Source organism: Sinocyclocheilus anshuiensis, unplaced genomic scaffold, assembly GCF_001515605.1.
Source record: "Sinocyclocheilus anshuiensis isolate Anshui unplaced genomic scaffold, SAMN03320099.WGS_v1.1 scaffold106, whole genome shotgun sequence".
In the NCBI taxonomy this organism is placed as follows: domain Eukaryota; kingdom Metazoa; phylum Chordata; class Actinopteri; order Cypriniformes; family Cyprinidae; genus Sinocyclocheilus; species Sinocyclocheilus anshuiensis.
The window spans coordinates 746,573-755,392 of record NW_015542347.1 but is presented as its reverse complement, the minus strand read 5'-3'; the positions used below and the strand labels follow the sequence as shown (position 1 = coordinate 755,392).

Here is an 8,820-nt window from a genome sequence, read left to right as displayed (position 1 = left end):
TTTTCTTTTACTATGGTTTACTGACAATACCTTGTTTTTTTACATTGTATATACCACAGTACTTAAATAATGTAACCTAAAATGTCTAAAATGTATTCTCACCAAATGTCATTTGTTAGTAGAAATGGCTTTGGTGACTAAATAAAATGGCTTGCCAATTGGACATTTTTTATTAAAGGAATTTGGACTTTTCTTGAGCAAGGAAACATGAAATTGATCAAAAGTGACAGTGAAGACATTTATAATGTTACAAAAGGTTTCTATTGCAAATAAATGTTTTTGTTTTGAGGTTTCTTTTCATCTTATATTTAAATGATAAAGGAGAAGTTCACTCCCAGAATGAAAATTTCCTAATAATTTACTCACCCCCATGACATCCAAGATGTTCATGTCTTCAGTCGAAAAGAAATTAAGTGAACGTGCAAAAAAACTCAAATGCACTTTACAAAAAAAAAAGGTAAAACAATGATGTTGGGCAATTGTGAAGTTGGAGGAGAAATTGAGATGGAGTTTTTTAACCGAAGTACACATAAGAAGAAATAACCATGCGTGACTTTTCCAATGTGATTACGCAATGCCTAGAGTGCAAGATGAGCATTTGTGGTTAAAAAGTATATACTTTTTTTTTTTGAAGAAAATGACCAATCATTTAATTAGATAAGACACTAATTCCTCGGCTGGGATCGTGTTGAAGCTGTTAAAATGCAATTTGGACCTTCAGTATAGTATAGTAATATTTGCACTGTTCTAATTACAGTATAGTGGACATCACTGAAATCCACTATATGGAGAAAATTCCTGGAATGTTTTTCTCAAAAAACTTAATTTCTTTTCATCTGAAGAAAGAAAGATAAACATTTTGGATGACATGGGGGTGAGTAAATTACAGAAGCGGACAGTAGTGAAGTATTTTTACTCTGCTGTAAAAGTACTTTTGAAGTGTCAGAGTGTTTTTCTTTAGAAAAATTTAATTCACAGAATTCCAAAGCATAATATTGTACCTTTTACTGCACTATGTTTCTAATTACATTAGAAATCTATGACTTTCTTACTTTTACTCAAGTAAAAGTAACTCAAAGATTTACTTGAGTACAAGAAAGTACTACATTTTTTAATGTTCTTAAGTATCTAATAAGGTCAAATTAGATACTTAAGAACATTAAAAAATGTAGTACTTTCTTGTACTCAAGTAAATCTTTGAATTACTTTTGAGTTACTTCACTACTCTCTACCTCTGGTAAATCATAAGGAAATTTTCATTCTGAAATGAACTACTTCTTTAAGCAGCGCAACACTGATAATAAGAAATGTTTCTTGAGCACCAAATCGGTGTATGAATGATTTCTGGAGGATCATGTGACATTGAAGACTGGAGTAATGGCTGCTAAACATTCAGTTTTTTCCATTAAATAATAAAAACTATACATTTTACAATATATTAAAATAAATAAAAAACAGTTCCTGTAATAATACAAGAATGTTTCACAATATTACTGATTTTACTGTAAAACTAATTCATCAAATAAATGTAACCAGGGTGAGCATATAAGAGACTTATTTTAAAAACATAAAAAGACGTTTGAATAGTAGTGTATATTGAGTGACATGATTAAATTAAATTAAAGACTGACTACTGAAGAAAACGTCTAACAATTCCAGTGTCAATAACTTTGACCTCACTGGAAAATTTTAAAGAAAAACGTATTTTGCTTTTAATAAATCAATGTGGCAACATGTAAGTTGAATATTCCTTGAATAAACTAACCGAAACAAAAACAATAGAGCATTGTAGTAATAACAACCATGTCACATGTTCACTTTCCAGGGAAGTTATAAAATGCATACCTTCAATGCAATTTTAGTGCGTTGATTTAAGCAGTGTTGGGGGTAACGCATTACAAGTAATGTGAGTTACGTACACTCTTAAAAATAAAGGTGCTTCAAAAGGTTCTTCAAGCGATGCCATAGAAGAACCATTTTTGGTTCCACAAAGAACCATTCAGTCAAAGGTTCTTTGAAGAACCATCTCTTTCTTACCTTTTTATAATCTGAAGAACCTTCTTTTGCCACAAAGGACCTTCTGTGAAACAGAAAGGTTCTTTAGATGTTAAAGGTTCTTTATGGAACCATTTAGACAAAAAGGTTCTTCTATGGCATCGTGAAGCACCTTTATTTTTAAGAGTGTAATCAGATTACTTTTTTCAAGTAACTAGTAAAGTAACGCATTACTTTTTAATTTACAATAGAATATCTGAGTTACTTTTTTTTCCAATTTATTGACTGACAGCTCTCCTGTCCCCATGTTGAGAGAAATCAGACATTATTGTAGTTCTAAAATAAATATGAATATGCATTAATTCATCTCACTCACAAAAAAAAACACAGATTCAGTATTCCTCAAAATGAATAAAAATAATGCAACTCCGAATATGACGCAAACCTGCAATAATTATATGTTAAACAACATAAATATCCTTTATGTATTTAATCCCATTCTGTTAACTACTGTCTTTGCTTCTGACCTTTGATGATCCGGTTCAACCATACTAAGCAAAAATTACTCTAGACAAACATTTGTGTCTTTTTTTTATTGCTGAAGTGTGTTGAAATTTCTTCTTCTGCATTCTACTGTACAGACGTAAATTTACTTTCCCTTCAGCCTGAGGCTTATTCATTTCACTTTTGCTGTGAAAAGGCTTTTATATTTGCCAAAAATATCATTTTTTATTTTAAAAACAAACAAGGAAGCCCTGTCCAGATTTAAAAAGTAACGCAAAAGTAACGTAACGCATTACTTTCCATAAGAAGTAACTAAGTAACGTAATTAGTTACTTTTTTATGGAGTAAGGCAATATTGTAATGCATTACTTTTAAAAGTAACTTTCCCCAACACTGGATTTAAGCATCTGCATAAATGTAAATGTACATTTTCCAGGTAATAAATTAGGTCTTTAGAGGCAACATGAACATCATTTGCTACAAATGAAGACAACAGCATTCGTTACAGATTTCACTTATTATCCAGGAGGAAATGAAATAAGTCATCCTTATCAGATTTGCTTATCAGAGTGCTGTATTTAATTGGATCTGGAAAATTAGACTTTGAAATTGGAAGTTAATATTATATTTCCTTGCCTACACATCAGTACAAAAGTGGTTTCCGTGGTGGGAAAGTTATTATATTTCTAAGAAATATTATGAAAACAAAGATTTTTTTTTCTTTATAATAACATGCGCTAGTGACTTGAGCATAATGACATAATTGAGAAAATAAAGAGGGTCAAGTTTGATTTCATGTTAATTTAACTGTACAACACAGTACATGAAGTCATGAGAGCATTTGCAAACTCAATTACAGTATGTGCTTGTTCTCTGTGAGGTTAGAGCGACTCTCTCATGGTATCTTGTTCACTATAGTCAAGCTGATTGACTGGGAATATTGACTGCACTCACTCACTAATTCGTTTACAAGGACTCATTAATCCAATTAAACCTGGACCACTCTCACATTCACCGTGTATTACATGACATCATTTCCTCTGGGCTTCTGCAGAAGCTAACAAGGTCCTGTGTGTCTAAGATAAGACTGTGTTGCTACTTTAAGAAAAGACACAGGAGCAATTCACAGATTTGCATTTTATCTGAGCTCCTGAAAATGCTGTTTGCAAATACTGAAAATAAAACAAGACATAATCGATATTAGATAACAGCAGCTGGTGTTCATTTTTTCTGTTAAAGAAAATATTTATAGCCTGTTTGAAACTTGATTGAAATCATAATTATAATTCCAATCGAGTGAATAAAGGCGAAATATGCCAGTTTAGCCCCAAACACAGGCTACCTTACACAAGTACTGTATGTAAATGCTTATTCTTCTAGCTAGAAATAATCGAACAGAGTAAAATCATCTTGAAAACATTCTGTTATAATTAAACTAACTTCGGGATGAGGTTTAAAGTATCCCAAGAGGGTTAAAACGATGCCTGATGAGGGAGAATTGGACTGTTTCTCTGATGGTGATTAGCATGCAGCACTGATAAGGTATGTAGAGACTCAGAGCGGCTGCACATGTGTTTCCTGTTTCCGAGTGTGTCTGAGAGGCCCATCATGGCAGCAATCAAGCATGTGGAATGCCACACAAGCTCCAGTATCGCTGATAACCCAGCAGTGACCTCATATTCTTAAAAAGGCATACTATAAAATAAAAGATTATTTTCTTGAACTTTTCATATACTCTTTCCTCAGTCCATGAAGATAATTCCTTTAAACTAGGATGCAAAAATGGTTTCCAAATTAGGGATGCACTGATATTAAAACTCTTGTACATATGATAAGCTGATAATTATTTTCATGGACTGCATTTTCTATACCTTTTGTCTAAATAAATTAAAAAAATATTTTAAATGGTGAATTTAGGCCTCAGAACATTACAATGTAAAGTATGAACGTTTTTATTTTTATTAAATCATTTCTTTTTAAATTGGCAAAACATTACATTTAACAGTTTTATGAAATTCTTAGTGTTTTTAAAGAGTAACCATCCAATACAAATATAAACATTTTGAAAGAAATCTCTTATGCTCACTAAGGCTGCATTTATTTGATCAAAAATACAGTAAAAAACAATAATGTGAAATATATTGCAATTTAAAACATGTTTTTTTTCTTTTAGGATTTCTTTTAAAATGTAATATATTCCTGTGCCATTACTCCAGTCTTCAGTGTCACATGATCCTTGAGAAATCATTCTAATGTGATTTGGTGCTCAAGAAACATTTCTTATTATTATCGATATTGAATACAATTGTGCTGCTTAATATTTTTGTGCAAGTATTTTTTCAGGATTCTTTAATAAACAGAAAGTTCAAAAACTAAAAGTATTTTTCTAACATTAATGTCCCTTTTGAACAATTGAATGCGTCCTCGCTGAATAAAAGTATTAATTTCTTTTTTTTAAATCTTATGGTAATGGTAATGTGTGTATATTCACATCTTACAATAATCTTATGACCTGATAATAATATAATTCACATCCGATCATGTCTCCATGTCATAAGGACGTGGAGTTTGATGAGCATTAGGTATGAAAACCAATGAGTAAAACTATGACCACATAATAATCTTCTGCATCATCAGTATTCAGTGCCTTTGCTGACCTGATTCAATAAAAGCGCCATGTTCCTATCCATGTCCTGAGATTAAAAATTAATATATGTAAAAATGAATCATCAGCAGGCTAGACAATAACACCTCCCCTACGAGCAGCACTGTGTGGATACCAGTGCGGACAGTGTTCTGCTGAATCACGACTGGTTCTCCAGCGGCCCTGATGGCACGATGAATTGCAGCTGCTGCGTCACTCTCCCCGGCCCCCGGGAGACGTGTAATCAATCAGAGCCGCAGCTACATGGGCCGTCACAGCTGCAGGGCTCTGCACCAGGCCATTAAAAGTGCATTACCTTCCCAGCATGCCTTTCACGTCTCCCACGAGGAAGGTGACAAAACCCGTCGCCTCTTCCTCTGGTTCAGAGTCAGAGTCTCTTACAGCACACAAAGCCAAAGGGCCTCTTAAAATGATGTCAACACAACAGCACATTTAGCTCAGTGATTAAGCACTAAATGAATCGTAAAAGATGTTGTCTTAATGTCAGTTCACAAAACAAACTTCAAGCGGATCCGCTTAGGGTATGATCAAAATATTATGTCACTTGAATCAAGAAAAAATGAAATACAACAATTTTTACACTTGAAATTTAACAGAGAACACATTATTGTAGTTTGAAAAACTTTTAAAAAGGGATTTTTTTTTTTAAATGCTCATGAAGGTCTTTGATCATTGTGTGGGTCTTTATCAAAATAAAAGTATTTTATTATATCAGTGCTGTCGATCAATTCAAAGAAATGAACTAATCACAATTTTATTTTTTAGAAATTTATCGTGATTAATCGCGATTAATCCCACCTAACATTAAAGTTTTTAAATATACTTTTATGTTGCAATAATTTCACATTCAATCTTCAAATTAATGTAGAAACAACATAAAGACAGTATATTTGTAATATTTGTTTGAGGACATCTTTTTTATGACCGAAGGCAAGTATCACTGATACCAATACACTGATGTATATAGTTATTATAGATTAATATAGTTAGTTTGGCCAATATCAAATATTGGAAAATAATTATTTTTTTCATATTATTTTTTTAAATTGGTAACGACCCAATATTGTTTATTTAATTGTGTGTCCTCAAAGTTCATCTTTAAAAACAAAAATTCATAACACTGTTAAATGTCTTTAGCAAATCTAAAAATAAATATCAATTTTAATACTGTACAGTATAATGTTGTTTAGGTTTTAGTTATTTCTTCTTCTGATTTATTTATTCATTTTTTGACAAAATTTTATAAAATTTCAATATCGTCCAAAACATGACGGTTTTTCAGTATCAGCCAAAATAGAAATATTGCTGCATCTCTAAAACTAATATTACAGATAGTTCAGATTCTACATTCTGACTGAATAAGCAACATGCACACAGCTGTGATCAGACATCAGTTGAATTGTGTTGCTCAACACATATAAACAACTACAACCAGGTCAGGCACATTGAATCAGCTTTTAATAGCAAGTGGAGAGCTCTTGGGCAAATAATTTGCATCTAAAATTTAAGGCATTAGAAATGGAGGCATTAGAAACTGTTCAGAAATGGAAAGTTTGAGCAGAGTGTGTCACGAAACATGGCACATAAAAAGGTACATGTGTAGGTGTATGAATGAGTGTGGGTTATTTTCTCTATGAGTGTGTGTATGTAGATGATGGATGTGCCATCAGAGATTAACACAAAAGTCATTCTGGAGGATGAGAGAACTCGTGGGATTGATACTGTGTGGGTGAAACAGCTCAGACGCTTCACTAAGAGGGAAATGGGTCGAATGAGTCTACAATGGCTGATCCAGTCACTCAAAATATAATACACTTGTAAAAACAAATATGGTGAATTAAATATGGTTTAACAGAAAATTCCTTGTTTTTTTTTTTAAAACAGGCAGAGATGTCAGCCAATCATAACATCAGTTATTTGAAAAAATAAAATGCTATAAATATATGACCAGTGGTCGACGAAAAGGTCAATACTGATAATTGCAATACTAATCTTCATTAGTTTCTTGTAATAGAATGCTATAATACTTTATTCATACACTCTCTGCATTAAGCAAATGCGCCGTCTTTGAATATCTAATAAATATTTAAAGCCACGTACATGTACATAGCCTGCATAAAATACTTATAGGCAACTCTGTGCGTGACAGTCTGAATTGTATGCAGACAGGAGAGTTTGGCTGTCACTAGAGACACTTAAGCGAGAAATTTTGAATCCCTGATCTCAAACTACGCTGCGCTATTGCTGCTATGTAATATTTACCATTTGCTGTATTTAAAACTAGCATTACCTGGTCTTTGAGAAAATGCCACACAGGCTTGCTTACACAGACTAAGATCTTATTTTGAAAAATTAATTCATGTATGATTCCTTTTCATTCATTTTTTATTTACATTTTTATTCAAAAAGTCATAACTGGATCTTTCGGTGAATCAACAGACTTCTCTGTCAAGATGTATGCCGGACCAATCATTTAGCACAAACCCCACCCCTCCACAATTGAGTACATTTGAGTGCAACTGATGGATTGAACATTTATCCTTTCCAATAATCTCTGTCACTCAGATGTACTTCACAGTACGGAAAAAATGTACCTGGATACTTCCATTATGTTGCAACTTTATGGTAAACTACAAGTGCCACATGTATCCTACACAGACACACATTGAACATTTAAACTCATTTCAGTAAACATTTGTTTGGATTTAGCATTATGTTGCTAAGCTAACTAGCTCCACAAGTACCCTTGCACAACAATCTGTAGCTGTAGGAAAGAAACCACACAATTCAATTAACTATCCCAATACTAACAGGGGACTTCAGGGAAAATAAAATCTGTAGCAGAGTGTGGTGTGAGAGAGACTCTGTGGATGTAAGGCACAACAAGCCATAAACAGATTCAGTGAGAGGCTGACAGCGCGAGTGGATACACACTGACAGACTGTCACCTACTCTGTGGTGCCTCTTACAAGATGAGCTGGTGTGTGGCTATAACTGACAGGGCAACTGTGAGACAGGGAGTCTGGATATTAAGACGGCTATCTGGTGAATGATGTCGCTGTTCGGCTCATTTTATTTTCTCATATGTGCTTCACATCCATCATGCACAGAAACATACGACATCTAAACTTATTCTAGCTAGCAAATGTTTGGATTGACTTCCCGGATCGTCTTGCCTCAAATGTTTTAGCCTTGCTGTAACTGTAGGAAAGAAAATCTAAAGTCATACTGTCGATTTTGAAACAACAATCATTTGAAACAAATACTGCATTAAATAAGTGTTTATTTAAGTGTTATGAAGCTACTAGAATATAATTTTTGTGTACAAAGAAAACAAAAATAATTACTTTATTCAACAATTTCTTCTCTTCCGTGTTAGTCTTTCCCATGTATTCACAAGCAGGGGCGCCAATACGGTTTCCGGGCTCCCTGAACATCATATTGACTTGGGGGTTGGGGGTTTTTGCACACAAAAGTATTCTTGTAGCTTCATAACATTATGGTTGAACCACTGATGTCACATGGACTATTTTAATGATGTCCTTACTACTTTTCTGGACCTGGAACGTTGTCAGTTGCGTTGCTGTCTATGCAGGGACAGAAAGCTCTCGGATTTCATCAAAAATATCTTAATTTGTGTTCTGAAGATTTACTTT

At 33.3% G+C, this 8,820-nt stretch overlaps 1 protein-coding gene across 1 annotated transcript in view; it reads right to left on the bottom strand.

The window, feature by feature from the left end:
* Nucleotides 1–5,018, bottom strand: part of LOC107691423 (transmembrane protein 108-like) — a 40,627-nt gene extending 35,609 nt beyond the window's left edge. Inside the window, exon 1 of the mRNA XM_016490010.1 lies at nt 5,012–5,018. The gene's annotated coding sequence lies outside the window, so the exon portion shown is untranslated. The remainder of the gene's footprint in view (nt 1–5,011) is intronic.
* Nucleotides 5,019–8,820: the final 3,802 nt, after the last annotated feature.